The sequence below is a fragment of the Protopterus annectens genome, chromosome 6.part1, assembly GCF_019279795.1.
Source record: "Protopterus annectens isolate FY-2018-M chromosome 6.part1, PAN1.0, whole genome shotgun sequence".
In the NCBI taxonomy this organism is placed as follows: Eukaryota; Metazoa; Chordata; order Ceratodontiformes; family Protopteridae; genus Protopterus; species Protopterus annectens.
The window spans coordinates 529331965-529350620 of NC_056738.1; the positions used below are offsets into that span (position 1 = coordinate 529331965).

The 18656-nt window shown below is 41.3% G+C and overlaps 1 protein-coding gene across 1 annotated transcript in view; it reads left to right on the plus strand.

Annotated features, from left to right (window-relative positions):
- Nucleotides 1-3528: 3528 nt before the first annotated feature.
- ZDHHC24 (zinc finger DHHC-type containing 24) overlaps nt 3529-18656 on the plus strand; it is a 321863-nt gene continuing 306735 nt past the window's right edge. The window contains exon 1 of the mRNA XM_044075408.1: nt 3529-3652. The gene's annotated coding sequence lies outside the window, so the exon portion shown is untranslated. The remainder of the gene's footprint in view (nt 3653-18656) is intronic.

Below are 18656 nucleotides of genomic sequence, written 5' to 3' on the forward strand. Positions count from 1 at the left end.
AATTTTGATGTGATAGTACGCATCCTGAAGGTCCACGAAGCACATCCAATTGTCCTTGCCCAGAAAGGGCAGAATGGACTGTAGCGTGACCATCTGGAATCTTGTTCTCTTTACAAACTTGTTTAGTTTGCTGAGATCTAATATTGGTCTCCAGTCCCTTGTCTTTTTCGGTACCAAAAAGAACCTTGAGTAGATTCTGGATCCTAGTTGGTCTGCTGGGACTGGCTGGATGGCTCTTTTTGCTAGCAGTTTTGATATTTCTGATACTGCTAATTCCCTTAGACCGGGTGGAACGTCTGGAAGGGTTCCCTTTTGCTGAATTGGGGTTTGGATAAAGGGAATTTTGTAACCCTCGGATATGATCGACTGTACCCATTTGTCTTGAGTAAGGGAAAGCCAGGCTATTGGGTACAGCAACAATCTTCCCCCGACTGCCTCTGAAGGTGGACAATCAGGCAACATCTCAGGGATGCTGGAAGGGTTTGTCAGAGAGAGGCTCCCTGCTACCCCTGGTTCTGCAGACCCCCTCTGCCCCTAGGGCGGCGTCTGTTGTTGTTACCCCCTCTGCCTCTGGGGGTAAACTGACCTCTTGCGTCAGGCGTGACTCCTTGAGATTTGCGGAACCACATTTTCCCACCCTTCTGACCCTTAGGGTATGATCTTGAAGGGGTAGAGAAACGGACTCCTACGGCAGAAAGAGTCTTGCCATCTTGTTCGCATCTAGTCAAGGTGTCTTTCACTTCAGGTCCGAACAAAGCCGAACCATCAAAGGGGGAATTTGTGAAGGACGCCTTGAAAGGGTCTGCGAAATTACACAGCCGCATCCAGGTGTGACGCCGTAAGGCCACTCCTGTGCCTGCGGCCCTACTCGCTCCATCGGCTGCATATGAAATTAGATGCATGGAGGAGTTAACAATCGAGTTCAGGGTTCCAAGCTGTGAGTTTCTTTTATCCTGGGACCCAGCAGCTGATGGATCCTGTAAGACTTCTCCCAACTCTTTGAGAATATCTCTCTGAAGGTGGGTGAAGTGACACAAGTAATTCAGCGACCGCATGGCAAAGGTCGCTGAAGAAAACATCCACTTACCGTACCTATCCATGGTCCTAGAATCCTTATTAGGAGGATGGATAGGTACTGAAGGATCAGCTAGTTCCTTCTTGGTGGCTGCAGCCACCACCATGGCATCCGCCGGTACACCTTTTGTTAGGAATTGCTTGTCAACTGGTGCTGTGATGAATTTAGATGGCCTCCGAGGGGTGGGTTCCACCGAATCCAGGGCCGACCACGCCTTCCGAGCCACTACTTGCATAAGGGGGTCGAAAGGCAGAGACATCCAGGAGGTGGAGGGTCGAGAACCAAACGCCTCCAGGTACACCGACTCGTCCTCGGAAGGATTAAGGGAAGACCAGTTCCCCCTCTGCTTAAGGATTTCTAGGATGTCTGAGAAAGAGACATCCTCAGAGGGGGACTTTGGGGATCCCTCCGACTCATCCAAGTCGGTGTCAGATGTAATGGACTCAGGGGAGTCCACATGCTTCCTCTTACATGTCCTCTTACGTGGAGGCTCCGCTGACAGGTCAGGAGAAGCCTCGGAAGAGGAAGAAATTCCCAGTGGGGAAACCTGAGGCGTTGGATCTCTGGGTCCGGGAGCAAGAGAGTGGGAAGAGACATCAGCAGGCACTGTAGTGGGAGGAGCTGATGGAGCTGACCGTTGACTATGCCCTGGGGCTAGTACGCTCCTCATCACCTCGAAGGCTCCCCTATCAGAAAGGCCAGAGGGCTCCCGCTCCGAAGAGGTAGGAACCCCAGGCCGCACCGACAGGGAAGGCTCCGAGGCCGATGTCGGGGCCGAGCTCACCAGCGCCGACGCTCTGAGAGGGAGAACGGGGTCGGACAATGGCCCAATGCCACTCACCCCCTCTGAGCTGATGAGAGAGATCAGGCGCCCAGATCCGTCCAATGAAGGTATCAAGGAGGAGATCGGAGCGGAAGACTAAGGAGCTGAAGGGGGAGGTATCGGCTCAGATGCCACAACAGTCATGGCTCCGAGGAGCTCCGGCTCCGAACTCTGCGGGAGAGTCGAAGGAGGAAAATTAGGTGGAGTCGTAATAGCTACTGTCTGATGAGACGGGCTACAGATCATCTGGGCCAATACCTGAGACTTTAACAACCTACTTACCACTCTCTCAAGGTCGTGATCTGAAAGTCTGGAAGACCGAGAAGATCGGCTCCGATGGCTCCGCTCTGAGAACAGGGGAGACCTCGGAGCCGAATGGATGGACTCCAATGAAGGGGATCTTGACCACTTCTTAGATGGAGCCAACGGAGCCGAGGACACGTCGGCTCCAGCCAGAGCCGACAGTGAAAGCATGGGCTCAGAGGTATCGGCACCGAGTGGTGCCGAGACTGGAACCTGTGACTCAAAGGGATCGGCTCCGGCTGGAGCCGATCTAGGCACAGACAAGGAGCCAGCAGCCGAAGGCTTAGTACTTGGAGCCAACGGTTTTGCTGGTTTTGAGGGCCTCCCCGATGCAGACTTAGTCGGGGAGCCCTCGGGCTTTAACAAGCCCCTCAGTATAAGTTTGTTCCTGCGCTCCTGCAGGACTCCTGGACTGAATGCATGACATACTGAACAGGAGTCCTGCATGTGCAGGGGTCCCAGGCAGTAAACACAAGAAGTGTGACCGTCTGTCAGAGACATTTTCTGACAGCACGAGTCACACTTCTTAAAGCCTGAGACCTTAGTTTCCTTTGGTTCCTTTGACATAACAGTGTCGAGGGTTCACAAAGGTAAGAGAAACACACAGACACACACACACTCTCAAAACTATAAATTAACACTAAAAATTTTAATAGGGATACTGACACATCCAAACACTCCACAGAATCCCTAAGAAAAAAATAGGAAAGGGGCAGGCTTAAGGCCTAACCTAAGAGTGGAGGGGGGGATATAAGGGATAAAAAGGGAAGGTATAAAACAGTAAAGAGTTAAAGGTAGTCGCTAACTATTGAAAGAAATAACTAGGTGAAAAATTATCTCAAAAGGGTGACTGAACACTATATATGCAAAGACTTACCAGGAGCCGGTAAAAAAACGCACCTCGCAAGCGTAAGCGGCAAACGAGATCTGGGGAGTTATCGCCTAGCATCATGGGATATAGGGTTGCCTCGAGCCGGTAAAATAAGCTCTCGAGCTTTAGTAAGTGGCCGAGTCGGAGCCAAGGATCGGCTCCGGAACCCATCCAGCAAGAATGAAGGCGAGATTGACAAGTTAACATTTATCATTCACTTTAATAACTTTCCCTGTGAAACAGCGGTAGCGATAATTTAAACATTCTGTAACCATGGCCTGTTAGAAAGTACTTAGCTAGTGATTTCAGTGTTAAAATAAGGCTACTTTGCTTTTCGATATATTAATTACGAAGTATAATACTTTAAAAGAGTGCAATCATCGTCAGTCACGTGCTTAAGCTCCCAAAGCATACAGGGGCGGGGTTGCTGTTAGCAACACAGTCGTATTTCTTCTTCCGGGTTTGTAGACTGAAAGTGACTTGCAAGTGGGAAGATGTAATGTTAAGATTATTTTTTAAACCATTCCTGGCAGGTTTGTATCTGGGAGACGTTTATAAACAGCGGTTGCAGTTGATTTTGGTAATTTTATATTTTAGTTCTGTGCTGTTTGGACAATCTGTTGCCGCGCAACTTACTGTTTTAAAATATCTTTGATTACTACACTTGCGTTGTTCTACTTTACTTTGATTATGTATTCGACTGTTTTATGTATACCTTAGCGATTGCTTTTCTTACTTTGTTCAGTGTTTTAAGTTTTTCTTGGCCTTAATAACGTTAATAGTAAGTATGCGTATTTAAATACTCGGTGATCTGAACAGGCTTGCTCTGTGTTGTTTTATTACTGAACATATCTGTTATGTTTAAATTGCAGGCACGACATGATATCACGTATTCGTTCTAGCTCAGTGTAGTGATTTTTTTTTTGAACGACCGACTTGAATCGCTGTTGATTTAATAGTTTGAGAGTCGGGAAGTAGTGCAGAAAAATAGAGCCTTTATTTTCATAATATATTGAAAAATATTCTTGTATGTTAAGGTTATGTCTTGTCTTGCAGAATATAACGCCACACGTGCCAGAAGGATGCATCAACTGGTTTTAAAATATGTGGGTTTAGCTGTTGAATACATAGCTCTCAACCTCCTATCTTCTAAATGAGTAACACTGCCTCTCGTAATGTAGAACAAATGGGCAAGACAGGTCGAACACCCTTCTAACTTCCTAACGACTTCAACTAGGAAGGTTAAAAGAACGGTTCAAATGTGATATTTTCTACGTATATAAAGTTCATTTGAATTAATATGATAGTACTATATCAGTTAAAAATCCTCAGTACCATTTACGATGTATATCCGTTAAAAATCTTACTACTGAATGTGTGACAAACCCTCTCATTGTAGAACTATGTGGTCTGAGACCCGTAATGAGGTACATAACGCGTATGGTATTATTCAGTCATACATCTGAATACCATACGCGTTAAAATTATTGCAAAGCGTCAGAAAGAACACTTTTTTTTTATTTTTTTGGTGTAGACTAGCTTCTTACAGTATAATGGTAAGGAATCTAGCTTCTTACAGTAGTATGGTAAGGACTCGTGTTGTAGGCTTGGAGTATGTATTTTATAGTATTTGTGTCCTCAGTGTCGCCTTTGTAAAGTTACTTTAACTCTTAATTTCAAAGCTAAATATGAGAGAAAATCGGTGCTATATGGACATGGGCATGCATTTTATCAGCTGAGAATTATGAAGAGAACATTTCCGTCTTAAATAATGCAGCTTACTTGGCTGTGACAGTAATGCTAGTTTTAAATGTCATATAGGTAGGATCTAATCACAAAAGTCAGTATGACTGGCAAGGTGGCTGTTCATCTGTGCCGTGTATGTGCACACAGTGCTAATACAGAAGCTGTAGCTTTAAGAGGGCGTAATCCTATATTCGGTTGTTTGGAGTCTTCTGCCCGAGTGTACAGCCCGTGTTTTGCCTTTGCATTCATACATTTCTGACTGTGGATACTGAACTGAATGTTTATATTGCAGGTGTCCGTTATAAAGCTGCTGATGGCACTGCAAGCTATTACCTTGCTGCACTTTTTTATGGCCCTCTAATCTGAGGGCATAAAATGACTTATTTTTTTTCTCTCTATCACTGTGTCAGCCATGTACAATTGTGAACAATTCTAATAAAACTGGTGTGTGTACATTACTTACTGCATTTTTGTGTGTAAATTATTTGCATACTGCGTTTTTAACTATTGCAGTTTTTTTTGTATAAAAATACATTTATTATTTTGCTGTTTCATGTAGTATTTTTTCATATTTTATTCTGAATGCAACCAAACCACCTGTTTGTTAATGTAGCTCTTCCTTTTGGTTCAATTTTTATGAATTCGACCACTAGTGCCCCAGAATCTGCATGGTAATTTTCTTGAAATACTCCGGATTCCAAAGTTTGAGCTGTGTACTGCAAGTGGAATTGCAGAAAAGACAGATGTTTGCAGTACTCTTTGTTGGCGCAGCCTGCAGATAATATAGCTTTAAATATTTAACACTTTTTAGTCTCAAGACTGAAGAAAGACAAGTTGTTAGTTCTAAAAGAATCATTTCAGACATTTGTATAGCAAAGAAAACTCAACTCCTCCATAGACATTGCATTTATTTTTTACTTGAAATGAATGAGTTCAGGTGTCAGTATATGCTTGTGCTTAATCTTAATCTGAAGGTAAAAGACTTTCGTTTGGTGACATGCTTGATTCACTGATGAGACAATAAATTTCATCATGCAGGAAGTATGCTTGATTCACTGATGAGACAATAAATTTCATCATGCGGGAATTTCATCATGCGGGAAGTATGCTTGATTCACTGATGAGACAGAATAAAATTCATCATGCCGGAAGTAAACATTTGACAAAATCAATCAATCTCGAAAGCTTGATGAAGTAAGCGGTCTTGTAGAGTGAACTCTCAAGTTTACAGTTTAAGAGTTTGTATGAGAAAATGAGAGTACAGACAATAGACTGTTGATTAAAAAATGTGACTAGCATAAATGATGGTTAAAAAGAACAAAAATAAATGAGCAAAGTAGAAAAACAGTGCAGGCACCCATGTCTAGTTTTCCTGGGTGGTAGTAAATATGCAGTTGGAATTTAGATTGCATGAGTTAGGTGCTTCAGACAATGATGTAGAGGCAAGAGAGCATGTCGTAACCTGAATAGTACACATTTAAAGCAGTGTGGAGTATGCTATAAGTGGTTTTAGTCCAAGAATCTCATGGTTTCTGATCAGAAATATCACATTCAAGCTAGATACTGGTGCTAAATGTGATATTCCATCATAAACTATCTTTAAATCACTAAACATGGTAATACTGTATATAAATTGTCATGCACTTTTTGACATGCTCTGGGCTCAAGCTAATGGGTTAGATTTTACTTAACTATGTGCACAAACAAAGGAAGGACCGGTTGGCGTCCTTTGAAAATCAGATATGGCAAACATGTTTGCTGGGTTAGAACACTCATGAAAAACTTAGCAAGATTAAAAGGATTTACTCTGGGCTGATGCAGAATAGTTCAGAGTTCTGCGGGAAGTGGCATGCTTCAAATGTTAGAATGGAGGGGGTGAAAAAGCAGCTGGAAATAAAGAGTAAATGTTTCTAGAGGTACTGACAACATACATATTTTCTCAAAGTTTTTAGAACACCATCTGGTCATGAGCACTTCAGTGAAAGAGGAGACAAAAACAGTATCCTGATTACTCTGTATTGTGATGCATTTACTGGATTAGAATGCTTTATCAACACTAGGATTTCACCTGAAGTAATACTGCCAACATATGTCCCTAAGGATGTATTTATAGCCACAAAATGTAGTTGGATTAAAAGGGGAGCATTGCTCACAAGTTTGTTGCTATAGTGTCTACACAGCATCTTCCAAGTAATAGATGCTAATCCGCAGGGTTGGTAAATTAAACAGGGTGAAGCCTATTACATGCTTTGTGCCTTTTACACATTGTTTGCAGAAGTTTCAAAATTCACTTGTTCTAATGATTGAAGGTCTGGAAGATTTAAATAACAGAATCTTGTGTGGAGGTCTATCACTAAAGAATGTTACTTTGCTTTTTAAACTGTACATCAGGCTAAACTTGACAGGCTTGAAAGTAAATAGAAGCAGCTGTCAAATCTGTGTGACATTTATTAAGATAGGCCTTTTTCTGATGTTAAAAGGTCTCAATTGGATTCTGACAACATTTAATACTGTAGTCACATGAAAAAGCTTCATCAGAGATCATGTCTTATGTGGTTCCTTGGTATGGTATAGTATCTGCCCATGTTTATACCAGTGAGGAACATATTGGTGCACGGGGCTTGGCTTTAGTCGCAGAAAAGGTCCAAAGCTTCAAAATGTTAAAAACGTTGTCGCAGAGTGCTGCTCTGAAGAATTATGATGATCTTCAAACTACAGTTTTAGTGCAGTAAATTAGATTGGTAGCATATGGATCTGGATTATGAGAAAGGCATGTACAGGGGAAGGTTGTTATTGCATTACTTCTATTTATGGCAAGTTGATGGTAAAATCTGATCATACGACATTACAGAGCATTTTCAGCAAGACTGCAGAATATTTTGCTAAATTTGCAGAAGTATAATTTGCATATGCAGTATAAACTTGGAAAATTGCAGATGCGATTAAGAGTATACCTACAGGGATGAAAACAAAAGACTTGCTAGCGAACAAGCTAGGTATGTTATGGTAATGTAGTTGACTATTTCAGCATAGGAAAAGAGAAACTGCTAGAGAGGAAAGTGTGCAGTCATACTGATCAGCTTTCTTGAATGGCTGAGTGATTAATCTTTGATCAGTATATCAATGTGCGTTTCTTTATTGCACTGAACTATTGAGTGTCAAGACTTTTTGTTAAAAGGAAATATGTATGTGTGTGTTGTATTTATATTTTAGTCAACTTCAGGAGTTAGTGATTTGTAAAATCCAGGATCCCCTTTTCCGTATTATTAAATGAAAAAGGAAATTCTGTTTCCCTTAATTGCTAAGAGTGTCTAAATTGATTAAGGAACTCATTCAAAAAAAGGGTACTTGCAGTACTTTTCAAAAATTAGAATCAAGAAGCAAACCACTGCCTGATGGAATACTGAGTTTTCTATGGAAGAAAGTTGGACCTGATTTGTTTCAGTATAAGATATTGATTTCTTGTTTGTAGACTTGTTCTTCTTTTTTTTTTTTTTTTCTTATCTGCAAATCATTACTCAAATTCAAGTTATGAAACTGCAAATTATGATGTGATAACCTGAAGTATATTTTTGCTTTATGTTGTGTTTGACATTAATTCTTGAATCAAGAGCTTCATAATTTTGCTAAAACATTTTATAACCCTTGTAATGTATGCACAATGTAGTGGGCAAGTGGAGATGTGATCATCACCTCTCACTAGAGTCTAGAAATCTGTCCAGCACAATCACTGCTGGTCTTAAAACTGAGTTGTCTATAGTTTGCTAACTATTTGGTGCTGAAAAGTCAAAAAGTGTGATTTGATCTTAGCAGTACTTTAGCTTACGTCACTCTCTTGATTGATCTTAACAGTACTTTAGCTTACGTCTCTCAGCAAGAAATCTATCAGAGATAAAAAGATTAAAAAAAAAGGGTTGGATTGGGCTAGGAAGATGGACACATGGTTGTGGGTTGGTGCAGTTGGAGAATGTATCCCACTGTGAAAAGACACTGACAGTAGTAAGTGATGGCACTCTAATATCCAAAGAGAGCCAGTAATGGTAGCTGTACGTTGAGCCTTTTCTCCCCTGACAGCAGGGATCTCAGTGGTGGTTGATATAACAGACCAGAGCAGACGCACAATTCCACACGTCATTGTGTTTACTTTGTGTACACAAATTGAGCCTAACTGGTGCCATGGACTCGTGTGTGGGAAAAGCAGATTGTGACTGGGTATTATACAGTTATGCAATGCTCCCTAACTTAATAATGCAGGTTTTGTCAGTGGCTGTTCATATTCCGTGAAAAACACTGGGTTCATGCTGCAATGATCTGGCATTTCTGTAGACTTAAGGTGCGAGGAACATAGACATTTGGCATACCATATGTCCTGATGCTGTCTTTCTGCTCTGTAATCATGTTCCATTGGTGTCCTTACCTTCAGTGCTGCAGTATTCTTACCGATATGGGATTCCCTGCAGCAGAAGCCTGACATCCGGCCAGTCTTCCAAAGACTTCTGTATTTAAGAGGTATGCTGAATGTCACCATACTCTCCCTGCGTAACATAGGGCATAAAGGTGGCTTTCAGGCTTGCCAAAACAGAACTTCTTTGCCACTAGTCTGAATGTATCTTTTACACATCTGTTTATCTGTCTCTCTCTTCTGCCAGTTGAATGCATTTTTTTTCTCCAGTGAATTCCTACACCTGTTTGCGCAAGATAAATGCCCCATTGGGAATTTTGTTTTTTTCTCCCTCTTGGGTTCCTTGAGGGTAATATCATTCAGGCAGCGTAAATGCCAGTGTGGGAGACAGCTTCCCCGTAAAGACCACCACGATGATTCTTTGTTTAGTTGCTTCTCATGACCATACGTCTTGTTCTGTTTGTCAGGCATTTGTTCCAAAAACCCTTCACAGTAGACTTTCTTCCATCTTGAGAACCAGTGTCTTAAGCTACTTGCTAAAGATACTGTGGAAGGAATCTCCTACTCCAAGGGTCAGCCCTTGGGGAAGAAGGTGAAAAAGGTATGACCAGAATCTTCCTCTGCTGGGTGTTTTCTCCAGCAGTCATTATGAACCTGAGGCTCACCTGGCTGTGTTGTCAGATTTCTCTGCCATGACTGTGTTGGAGGCTGGTGAGGATCCAGTTGGCAGTACCTCAGAAGAGGCTTTGTAGGCATCTCGGGCATTCGGATTGAACCATGGTGAATTTTTTTTAAGGGTCCTAGAGGAGTTCCTCAGTTTTTAGTTGGTCAAGAAGTTCCTGCTATGGTTCTTAACTGTCATCCTTTCGGATCCAAGCTACCTTCCCCCAAAAGTGCCAGAATCTGTCTCTCTACTACCCCCCCCCCCCAGGCATAGAGACCCCAAATCCCAGGATGCCCCAATGGGCGAAACAGTCTCTTCTGAAACCTCTCCAGAGTATCCCTCTCAAGAGGTCCCTTTTGGAAGAGAACATGAAATGGGGAAACATCTATACTCCCCTGAAGAGACTGCCACTTCAGACACAGACTTAAATGATTCAGAAGGGGCCCCACTGTCCCTCTCAGAGGATGTCGTGTTTGCAGACATCCTAGAGATCCTTAAACAGAGAGGTGGCTGGAAACCCATCAACCCTTCTGAGGATGAGTCCGTGTACCTGGAGGCTTTTGGGTCTCGCCCCTCCAACTCTTTCCTGAGACTTCCATGTCTGTCCATCCACAGAATAAAGAACCTTGCACGATGGGAAGATATGGAAAGTGTATGTTCTCATCAGCAGCCTTTACACTCTTGACTCATTTTACTAGACTTCAGAGGGATCTCCTGAAGGAGTTGGATGATGCCCTCCAGGGTTCTACAGCTGCTGGGGTTTCAGACAAGGTGACCACTCTGCTTGCTACCTTAAACTCTGTAGTTAACTCCTCCACGCAGCTTGTATCTTATGTGGCTGATGGAGCGAGTAGGGCGGCAGGTACAGGAGTTTCCCTAAGGTGTTATTTCTGGATGCACCTATGTGAGTTCGCAGAACCCTTCAAGTCTTCCTTTTTGTCAACGCCCCTTTCACCTTTGGGCTGAACAAAGACGAGCAATTGAAAGAAACTCTGACTAGGTGTCAGCAGGAGGGTGAGACTTTCTCTTCAGTGGGAGTATGTTTTTCCCTCCCTAACAGGCTTTATCTCAAAGGTCAGAAGGGAGGAAAGATATGGTTCCTTAAGTCCCAAAGAGTTTTCCCAGATGCATGTGGTGAATCTTCCTCCAGGGGCAGAGGGGGAAACAATAATGGAAGAAACCGGCCTTGTGGCAGAAGGGGCTGCAAAACCAGGGCAAAGTCATGTTCTCTGATTTCCTTTCTTAGTCCTATATGGCACATGTTACAGGTGTACTTGTCTATATATGTACATATTTTTCTTACTGATGTTTATTAATTGCAAACTAGATCTGGGTAATGTTCCCTACGCATGATGGGATATGGTATAGCCTCAAGCCAGTGGAAGCTCTCTAGCTATAGTAAAGGCCAAGTCGGAACTGATGCTCTGTTCCGAACCCAACCAGCAAAGAATGAAGGCGAGATGGACAATAAACATGGAACGTTATGGTAAGTTGTGACACGTCAAGGTTGTTTGCCATTGTGAGACACCATTTCCGCAGCTTCTGACAAATATGTTCTTTGGTAGGCCCTTCCAGTGCTCTGAAAGGAGGCCCACCTGTCCAACTCTGGAGGCAGTCGGGGGTCGAGTGTCAGTGTACCAAAATGCTTGGCTAAATATTACACAAGACAAATGGGTACAGATGGTAATGTCCGGAAGCTACACCATTCCCTTCCCTTCTTTTCCTCTCTGTTGGAAAAAAAAATCAATCCCAGACATTTCACACAGCCAGAGGGATCAAGCAACCCTAGAAATTCAAAGGTTGCTAAGAAAGAGTCATCCAAGACGTCCCCCGCAGACCAAATTGGATCCAGAACTTACTCAATGTTCTTTTTGGTTCCAAAGAAGACAGGGGGACTGGATGCCCATTTTGGATCTCAGCAGGCTCAACAAGTCGGGGGTTTTTTTTTTTTTTTTAATAAGTTTTTCAGATGGTGACACTGCAGTCAATACTTCCCTTTTTGGGAAGAGACATTTGGATGTGCTTGATGGATCTCCAGGATGAGTACTACCATATAAAAATGGATAGGCGATACAGGAATCGCCTACACTTTTGGCTGGGGACCAGTCACTATCAAGCCTTGCTGTTTGGTGTCACTACAGCCCCCAGAATGTTCACCAAATGCATGGTAGTGGTCATGGCTCACTTGAGATGTCTAGGATTCCAAGTGCTTTCATATCTGGACTACTGGCTCCTAACCACCACCACTGAGCATGTACTAATCTAAGCCAGAGACACTACTATTCACCTGTGTTCACAGCTGGGTATCACCCTAAACTTAAATCTGCCTTGTTGCCATCACAACATATTACATTCATAGGAGCAGACAAATACAAAAGACATGGTAGCAAAACTTCCTCAAGACAGGGTACAAACACTTTGTCATCAAGTATCCAACCTGCTTGCAAAGAAGAAAGTACAGACGAAGGGTGTACTGAAGGTTCTGGGTACCATGGCGGCAGTGACTTATTCTGGTACCTCTTTCACGTCTACACACGAGTACTCCAGTGGTTACTTTTGGCTCAATGGTCCATGCAGGAGTTGTCTGTGTCCCACAAGATTAGACTCCTGCAAGAAGGGCCTCAGTTGGTGGCTTCAATCCAACCATGTAATTCTAGGCAGAGCAGTGACCATGGACACTTCCCATATACGGTGGGGGGTATTATCTGGGAAAGACAGTCCAAGAAATTTGGCAGGAATGTGAATACCACTTGCATATCAGTGTCCTAGAGATGAGCGCAGTGCTCTTGGTGTTGTAAGCATTCCACAACTTCTTCCACTAGGAATGATTGCAATTCAGACCGACAGTATGTCGGTTTTGTGGTATAACAAGGCAGAATAAGATATTACCCCTCCTGTGTCAAGAGGCTCAAAGAGAATGGCAGTGGGCAGTCTCTTCCCAACGCTTTCTGATAGCAACGCATATACTGGGGAAAAACAAGCCAACCGTAGCTATCCTAATGCCTCATGAGTGGTCTCTAAAACAGGAAATTGCAGAACAGATCTTTCGCAAGCGGGGCCAGCCTCGCTGTGACCTTTTTGCCATGTCCGTGAATGCCAAATGCAGTAGTTATTTGCCCCGATCCCTCCTGAGGGATGCACTTGTACACGATTGGCCCCAAAGTACTTCTGAAAGCCCTCTTGTTGAGAAGCAGGGTAATACTCATAGCCCTGTACTGGCCTTGTCAAGTTTGGTTCCTCTTCCTTCGGCCCCATCTACTACAGGAGCCATGGATTCTGGCACCAGTAACAGTCCTAATACATCTGTCAGGCACGCTCCATCCTTCAGTCCAAGCCCTCAAATTGACAGTCTTAGCCAGGCTCCCATGCATATCCCCTGCTGTGAAACATATCCTGGTTTCATCCCATAAGACCACAACTAGGAAACTTTATGCTAGCAAGTGGAAAAGATTTTCTCATTGGACTTTCATCAGTTATGTTTTATCTTTCACAGCCCCAGTAACATCTGTCTTAGACTTCTTGGCAGAGCTTTTTAATGAAGGGGCGGCAGCAGCAGCTACCATTAGAATTCAGCTAGCCGTCATATCAAACTATCACATGGGAGATGTGGGATCAAAAATGTCTCGCAGACTGTGCAAGGCCTTTCAGAGTGGTACCTTTTTGCTAAGGCCTCCAGTCAAGGAACCACTGGCTTTTTCAGATCCCAACCCAGCTTCTTCTTATCTAAAGTTCCTAACGTGGAAGACAGCATTTTTGGTGGCCATCACATCATCTAGGAGGGTGTCTGAACTTCAGGCATTGTCCATATGCCCTTCCTACTTGGTTTTCCATTAAGATAGTCTCCCTTAAAACTAATCCATCCTTCCTACCCAAAGTTTGTTTTGAGAATAACTTGAATCAATCCATTGATCTACCTGTTTTTAGGTTTTTACTTCCGAACTATAGCAACGGGGCAGAATATAAACTTCTTCAATTGGATGTGCACAGGCACCTACGTTCTTACCTACACAGAACAAAGGAATTCAGGAACTCTGATAAATCATTCTGGGATAAAAAAAAAAAGGGTGCTCCACTATCGAAGGTCACTCTGTCAAAATGGCTTATGGATACTATTGCCTAGTCATACTTCTTAGGGTCACTCTACAAGAGCTATTGCAACCTAGACTGTTTTTCAGACTAGTTACCTATGGATTCAATTTGTGCTGCAGCGGCATGGATATCGCTCATTACAAAGTAGACGTGGCCTCCTGGAACATGGCTTCCTTTGGATCCACTGTTTTGAAGAGTTTGTTCCCTTGTGCCACTCAAGAAAAAAAGGTGCTAGGGACACTGTCCCAACCAGCAAAGAATGAAGGCGAGATGGAACAAAACATAAACCTCTCGCCTTCATTCTTGCCCCAACGTTTGCTTCTGCAGGAGCAAGAGGCCTTTTGGATTTAGAACTCATGTTTTCTGATTTCCTTCTTTAGTCCTATATGGTACATGTTTGTTTATATATATATTTTTTATATATATATATATATATATATATATATATATATATATATATATATATATATATATATATACACACACATTTTTTGTTACTGATGTTTAGTAATTGCAAACAAGATCTGGATAATGTTCCCTACGCATGATGGGATATGGTATAGCCTCGAGCCAGTGGAAGCTCTCTAGCTTTAGTAAAGGCCGTGTCGGAACCTATGCTCTGTTCGAACCAAACCAGCAAAGAATGAAGGCGAGATGGACAATAAACATGGAACGTTATGGTAAGTTTTGTGACAAGTCAAGGTTGTTTGCCATTCTGAGATGCCAGTTCCACAGCTTCTGAATCATTGTTGGCAATATACATCCTAAACGTTATGCATATAACAAGACAAATTCCGTAACAAAAAACATTGTAAAATGTACACATTTCTGTCCCCATGTAAAAAAAAAAACGGTTAAATGAGGCACTTGGGTTCCAAAACCACTACATTTAAACCCTCCTTATATATATATATATATATATATATATATATATATACACAATATATTCATTCTAGACTTGCATAGCTCTAATTTTCAGTAATACTAGGTATCGAGCAGCAGTCCTTAATACCTGGAGAAACTGTGGCATTGAGTCTAAGTTGCCACATAGTTTCTCTAAATTCCAGTAATGTTTTTTTAGTCACCCCCCATCTATAATAAAAAGAAATATTAAAAAAGCATTGGTGGTTTTGTTCTTAATATCTATCAAATGTTCAGCCATTCTTTCCCTATAGAATGCTGAACAACTTGCACACAAGGTGATGTATACCACCATCTTGGTATTGCAGTTACATTGTCCAGGGCACTGTGTTCTGTAACAATCAACAGCAACATAAGGGCCCTCGTTTATAAATCTACAGTATTTACACTCATTGTTCATACTAGATTTGTATACAGTTACCTGATTATAATCTTTCAAACATTTCCTTAAGGTTACTACCTCTACTGTAAACCACGTGTGGCCTTTCACCTAAAGTACGTTTCAACTCGCCAGTTAATGTTCAGTCCCAGCAGTTTATCACAGTTTTCAATAAACTGCATTGTGATTAAATGGCAAAACCACTGCTTTATCATAAACAGCTTGGTGGAATATACTAAATACTGTCCCTTTGTCCAAAGATTATGATGATGCTGTGTGTGTGTATGTGTGTGTGTGTGTGTGTGTGTATATATATATATATATATATATATATATGTATAATAAGTGTGTCTTTTTTTTTTTTTTATATACTTTCATTCCTAATTTTTATTAAAAGCTTTGAGGGATAACCCCTCATCTTTAAATCAATTAAATGAACCATTTCACTCAAATAATTGGTCATTACAAATATGGATAAACTCACCATTTGCCCTTTTATCACACTTTTCTTCTGGTAGGAAGGGTGACCACTATCAAAAATGTAATAACATATTGGAAAAGGTTTTCTTCCTAAATGTGGGTTGAACAAAGTTCCCCAGTAAAGAAATAAATAGGTCCAAAAATTCAATTTCTTGGGCATCAAATCTGTGTGTAAATCACAAAAAAGTAGTGGTATTGTTAGAATTGAAATTTTTGTAAATTGTCTTTTCTGTGTTCTCACACCACAAAACTAAAATATCTTCCAAAAAAGCACCCATAAAATAATGTTGTAAACGAGGACATAAAAACAAACTTTCTTTTCCATTCAGCTAGGACTAAATTAGCATAAATAGGGGCACATTTCAGTCCTATAGCTACACCTGATATCTGTTTAAAATATTCACCTTCAAAATACAGAAAATTGTTATTCAAAACTACTTCCATCATTTATGTATCCGGTTTCTTTTAACATTATGTAAGCCATCAGTACTCAAAAGACTTTCACTAAAAACGCAAAGTCCCACAGCATGTGGAATGACTGTAAATAGATTACATCTTTGTTACTATTCATACATAGTTAATCATCTTCCTTGGGTATGTCCCTCAGTAATTCCAAACAATGCCAAGAATATCTTAAAACATGTGCTTTACCATTAAGTGCTTTTAAGCAAAATATACGGCGGTGGTGGTGGTGTGGTAGCGTTGTCGCCTCACAGTAAGACGTCCTGTTCGATTCTCGGCTAGATTCTTCTGTGTGGGGATGTGCGTGAATAGGTGTACCTTCATTAAAGGTTGTGCGTCAGGGCCGACAACTTTGCATGTAAAAATCTACTGCCAATCATTAGCGGACCGGAGTTCCGCTGTGGCGACCCCTAACCGGGAAAAGCCGAAAGACGCAACAACATAGTTTAAGCTGCAAAAGGTTTGGTTTTGGAATTCCTAGCTGCCACTATAGATCTAAACAGAGGATTATTTACATTTTTGTGAATCTTAAGAATTCCAAAAATAGTTGGAATTACTGGTGCTTCCACAGTTAAATAATCCAGTTCACTCTGGTCAGTCACATCCTGGGACAGTATTAAGTACAGTCCACCCAGCTGTTCATGATAAAGCAATTGTTTTGCCATTTAATCATTTATTTTAATCTTATTTTATTTAACATTTGTTAACCAGGAGTGTCCAACTTGGAACAAAGCCAGTTTTCACCAGAGGCCCAGGGAGAAAAGCTCCAGATGCATGTCTTTGTAACCATGATGCAGTTAAAACTCTGATTAACAACTGCTGGGATTGAACATTAACTAGCGAGTTAAAACATACTTTAGGTGAAAGGCCACACATGGTTTACAGTAGAGGTAGTAACCTTAAGGAAATGTCTGAAAGAGATCAGCTAGCTGTGTACACATCTAGTATGAACAAATGTAATGCATAAATACTGTAGATTTATAAATGAGGGCCCCTATGTTGCTGTGGATTTTTTTTTTTAAACAAACAATACAGCGCCCTGGGCAATGTAACTGCAATACTATCGCCTTATAAGCAAGCTGTTCCACATTCTATGTGGTAAAGACTACCTGTAAATTATGGGAAAGAATGGCAGAACATTTGAGGGATATTAAGAATAACAAAACCACTGATGCTTTATTTTGTCGTTGCATTAATGGACCGGAATTCCGCTGTGGCGACCCCTAACTGGGAAAAGCCGAAAGGCACAACAACAACAAAAGTGTGGTTTGCACAGATTTGAAGAAATTTTTTTTGTTCGTTAGATATAATGATGTGGGGGGGGGGGGGGTGTGACAGTTTCCCTAAATTCCAATAATGTTTTACTGTGTGGCAACATAGACTCAATATCACACTTTATCCAGGTATTAATGACTGCTGCTTGATAGCTAGTATATTATTAGAGCTATGCAAGTAGTGTATTGTATATATACTTGTATATCCATTGTGTTTATGAAATTTATATATAATTTATATATGTATATAGTGTGTATTTATTTTTACACGCATATATATATATATATATATATATATATATATATATATAAATTCAATAAGGATTTAAATGTACTAGTTTTAGAACCAAGTGCCTCATTGTAAGTGTTTTTACATGGGACAGAAATGTGTATATTTTAGAATGTTTTGTGTTATGTACTGTCTTATTAGGAAATGTGATGAACAATACTGAAGTATTTTTTTCTTTTTAACTAGTTTCGTCATGTGACTTAATACTATATAAAAAGGGTTGGGTTTTTGTTTAATTGACTCTGATGCCCACTGTTTATGGGCATCTCTTTTTATTCAATGAACTGGTTGTTGTGAAGTTGTGGATTTCGTGGTGATCGATTCATTTCCTGTGTTTATCATACATTGGAGGAAGCCACTATATTCATTAAATAACTGCTGCAGCCTTGGTTATGTGTTGTATCTTGCCAAGTGTAAAACAGCTGGCAAATCTTCCAAAGCTTTTGGCTGCTTCCACAGATGTTCAGGCTGCTGGCAGCTTGAGCTGTCAAAGGTGAAAGCCAGCAGACTGGAAGCAGAACTCTTCTGTACTTTTTTGCCAAATGAAAGAGGGAGGCTACTGTCCTGATAAGGAAAATTTAAAGTTGATCAAGAACTTTATCCTGGTAACCACAAAAATAGAAATAAGGGGGATGGGGATTGGTAATAATAGAGGAGGTCAATGGCTGCTGCAGCAGTGATCATACAAATATTTACTGTTATGTCAAGTTTACTTACAGAACTTTACAATGCTCATCATTTGATCACTGCTGCAGTAGCTTTAGCTATATATGGGTAGAATATCATAGCTTAGAATGACTGCCAGGACCATTCTTCAGGGGCTCCTATACCCTCATCATTCATCCTCCCAACGCCTGCTCTAGATATTGGAAACAATT